This window comes from Vombatus ursinus, unplaced genomic scaffold, assembly GCF_900497805.2.
Source record: "Vombatus ursinus unplaced genomic scaffold, bare-nosed wombat genome assembly UNPS02010284.1, whole genome shotgun sequence".
In the NCBI taxonomy this organism is placed as follows: Eukaryota; Metazoa; Chordata; class Mammalia; order Diprotodontia; family Vombatidae; genus Vombatus; species Vombatus ursinus.
Genome location: NW_020950062.1, coordinates 15,723,309 through 15,727,952, shown reverse-complemented (window position 1 = coordinate 15,727,952; position 4,644 = coordinate 15,723,309). Strand labels below are relative to the sequence as shown.

General features: G+C 35.1%; 1 pseudogene; it reads right to left on the bottom strand.

The window, feature by feature from the left end:
* Positions 1-3,849: 3,849 nt before the first annotated feature.
* On the bottom strand, positions 3,850-4,437 carry LOC114037210 (annotated as a pseudogene).
* Positions 4,438-4,644: the final 207 nt, after the last annotated feature.

Sequence of the window (4,644 nt, the reverse complement as noted above, 5' to 3'; positions counted from 1 at the left end):
CTGAATATGTATTAGTGGTTGATTGCTATCAGGAGTACTCAGTTATCATCCATAATTTAGATGTTATGTGTGTACATGCATATGAATATGTGTATATATGCACGTGTATAAGTATGTGTACATATACATACATATATACATACATGCACATATATGTTGCTATTGTTTAGTCATTTTCAATTGTGTACAACTCTTCATGAACCTATTTGGAGTTTTCTCATCAAAGATACTGGGGTAGTTTTCCATTCCCTGCTCAGCTTATTTTATAGATTACAAACTAAGGCAAACAGGGTCTAGTGACTTGCTCAGGTTCACACAGCTAGTAAGTGTTTCAGGCCAGTTTTGAACTCAGGAGGAGGTATCTTCCTGACTGTAGGTCTGGCACTCTATTGACTGTACCACCTAGCTACATATATACATATGCACACATATGTGTGTATATAAACTTATTTTGACTAATACAGGAGATTTAATATCAAATATTGACTTTATTTAATACTTTATTATTTAATACTTATTTCATCTTTGGAAAATTACATGACCTTAGGTGTAAAATAAGGAGATTGTACTAGATGGTTATGTAATATCCCATTCAGCTCCAATTCTTAGATGCTATAATGGTTCTAAATCACTAAATTATACAGAATATAGATAGAAGAAAAGTTAACACCTAAAGACTTCATTTAAAGTTTAAATAATCTTCCATTAACTCATGATTAGAATATTCATCTCTATGGAATAGATTTGTTGAATTGGATTATATTATACCTTTAAGTCTTAAAGTCATAATGAAGCAGATTCCCAGTCATTTTCATATTCAAGAGGTATTAATTAGCAAACTGTGTATCTTAATGTGTGTGTGTGTGTGTGTGTGTGTTTCTAGAGAGTTGAGGGACAAAGTTTTTACTATGTCCTTAAATTGTCCCAGATTTTCAAGTTCATACCTATGAAATTCAGTAGTTGTATAATCTCAACAACAGCAGTATATAATTTTATTTTTTTCAAAGTTTTTCTCCAATCCTTCATTGTGGAATCAAAATAACTCTGGGATATTGAAGATTACATCAAAAAAGACAAAGTTCTGACAGGTTCTACTAGGCTGAAAAGGCATTGAACACAGTTCTGAAAACAGACTAAGTCTATTTTCACTGACAAGGTTAACCAGCTAAATAAAGGCTCATATCCAACAGGCTGATGACTAATGGATGAATTCTTTAGTCCTGGTAACTCATGAAACAATATATATATATAAAATGACCCTCAGCCTTATGTGATACCCTTCCACTTCAGAGGACCAATAGTTATGAGAATAAACATATGCATAGGGAATGCGTAGCATTTTACAAACAATATTCTACATCAAGCCACATTTTGCCATCACATAATTTACTGAAAAGTATAGGGAATACATGATCTCTCTGGGCCTGGTGTGTGTATATGCATGTTACAATATGAAAAAAATATTTTTAAGCATCTAGTATACTTTTAGTACAGTGGTAAGAATTGAGAGTACAAATAAGAAAAAGAAAGACTACTCTCAAAGGGTTTACAATCTAATGGGAGATGATGAAAAAAAAAAGGAAGCTGAAAAGTGAGTAAGAGAGGTCCAGAGAGTATCCCACACACCTGCTGAGGATGATGAAGGAGCTGAAAACAAGTAGAGCAGCTGGTGGCAAATAAAAAGATGGCAGGAATTTTAAGCCCTCCATAAAGAGAGTCTATGGAAAGAAATTTTCTCTGTTCTCCAGCCTGTCAATCAGAGAGGCAGAAGCACCTGAGAGTAATGATGTGCTATGAGTGGCAAAACTGAATTAATTCCATGATGATAACAATTCTCTGGTGATGCAAAATCTGGTGATAAGTTTAACTTAGGTGGGTCATGATGAAAATGATGATGGAGTTGAAACCAAGTAGAGCAAGTGGTAGCAAATGAATGATTGTGTGTGATAGTCAATAAATATTTCCTAAGTGGCATGCATTGTGCTTTGTTCAGTTATACAAAGAAAGTCCAAGGACAGACCCTTGTTCTCCAGGAATTGCTTATCTAATGGAGAAAACAGCATATGTGTATGTATGTATATATGTATGTATGTGTGTATGTGTATATATAAATACATGTACACACATATATTCTAGTCAAAGACAGAATAATCCATAGTGATAAAGCACTAGAATGAAAAGTGATTGAGAAATATTGAAACAATATTTAACATACAAAAATTGTGAATCCAAGATCCCTTGAAAGACACATCAACAGGAGAGGGGCAGAACCAACATGACAGATAAGAGGCAATACAGCTGAACTCTCTCAACATTGCTCTCCAAACAACTTTAAAATAACACCTCAAATCAAATTTTGGAGTTGTAGAGCCAATAAAAGGTCAGGATCAAAACTTTTTCTGACCTTAGAAAACTTAGGAGGCCAGCAGGAGAAATTTGTGACACTGAGTTGGAGGACTGCTTGGAGGCCACATCTGGATGTAGCAGCAGAAACAGCTTTGGGAGCTCTAAGATGAAAGATGGTAAGGGGATAAACAACTAGTCATAAAGAGATTGAAGGTGACCCTTAGCTGGCACAAAGTATAGCAGGTGCTGATTGGCAACTCTATTGCTCATTTATAATTCTGGGCCATGGTTCCAGGGCAAAGAGGAACACTAAGGGTAAGTCACAAGGGAATAGGGGCCCTGGTCATGGCCCCAAGGCAAGGAGAGCTTTAAAATTTGTGGCTGCAGGGGACTAGGGGCCTTTCCTGGGTAAAGATCAGAGTAAATACCAGGAGAACAAATAGGGGAATGGAAGAACAAGTTGTGGCAAGGGATTATGATGAAATAATATTGTACTATAAGAAATTATGAGAAGGGTACTTTTAGAAAAACCTAGAAAGACTTGCATGGGCTGAAGGAAAGTAAAATGTACCGTGTACAAAGTAATGGTAATATTGTAAGATTATCAGCTGTGAATGACTTAGCTATTCTCAGCAATACAACAATCCAAGACAACTCTGAAGGATTTATGATGAAAAATGCTACCCATACACAGAGAAAGAACTGATGGTATTTGAATACAGATTGAAGCATAATTTTTTTTAAATTTTCACTATTTTTCTTTTTTTGTTGTTGTTGTTTATGTTTTCTTTCACAGTATGACTATTATGGTTGTGACTACACATATATAAACTATATTAAATTGCTTGCCTTCTCAATGAGGGCAGTGGTCAGGGGAGGGAGACAGGAATTGAGAGAATTTGGAACTCAAAGTTTTAAGATTGGTTTTACATGTAACTAGGGAAAATAAAATACTAAATATATTTTTAAAATAATGTAGTGGGAAAATGTTTGATAGGCAATGCTTATACCTCACTGTGGTTCAGAATTGGTTCAAAGAGGGGTATACACACATACACATGCACACATACACACACACACATGCACGTATATACATTCAGTTGTTTATAGAAATTTATCTTACTCAGTAGGGAAAGAAGATAAAGTTTTATTTTTCAAATATATTCTGAGTAGAGAAATAAGTCAAATTTATAAAAAATAAGTCATTCCTCAATTGATAAATCATCACAGTATATAAATAGGCAGTTTTCAGAAGAAAAAATCAAATATTTCTATAATTTTATGGAAAATGTTCTAAATTACTATTGATTATGAAAAGACAAATTAAAACAGCTCTAGGCACAACATCACACCTATCAAAAGGGAAATTGCTGGAGGAGATGGGTGAAAAATACCACCATTAAGTCTTTATCTCAAAGAAATCAAAGAAAAAGAAAAATGGCATATATTCACAAAATATTTATAACATTTTTGTTTTTTTTTCCTGTGGAGGCAAATTAGAATTCAAGGGGATGCTTTGTCACCTTGTGGTTTAGGGTCCTCTGGGCATCTGCATAAGTAATCAAAGTTACAGTGGTACCCATGTCTACTGACCATCCCTGTGTCTCATCTCCTTGGTTCTTTTTATCTTCTTCATTACCTTCCTCTCTAGGCTTTCTTTGACTAGGAGGGTCCTTCAGAATCATAGTCTATAACCCTGATAGATATTCTGTCTCATTGGTCTACCTTATTCTTCTGAATTCTGGTTATCAGCACCCTCCATTACTTCTCTCTACATGGGAGTGTTGGAATACTGTGGTCAATGCTCATAGGGCATGTGGTAAGGTAGGATCTGCTGTTGTGGAAGGGATAATATTATTGGGTCTGGAGAACACTCTGATCCCTCCATGTTTTCCCCACTCTCACTATTTTGGTAACTCTGTTGATAGTTCCATGGAGGACTGCTACAGTGTGAATAACTTCTGTAATGGTTAAGGTCTGCTACATATTTATTGCCTTGCACTGGGACACCACCAGGGCCTTTTCTCCTTCAACAACATCAAACGCCATAGTCTGTTCATCTCATACACTTTGAAGCTACTTCTTGGGGTTATTTTTTAATTAAAAAAATTATTTTACCCCAGCTACACATAAAAACACTTTTTAACATGTGTTTATAAAACTTTGAGTTCCAAATTGTCTCCCTTCCCATCTCATTCTCCTCATTTAGAAGGCAAGCAGTTCATTATAGGTTACACTTGAAGAGTCAAGCAAAACATATTCATAATAATCATGTTGTGAAACAATACAGATAAAAAA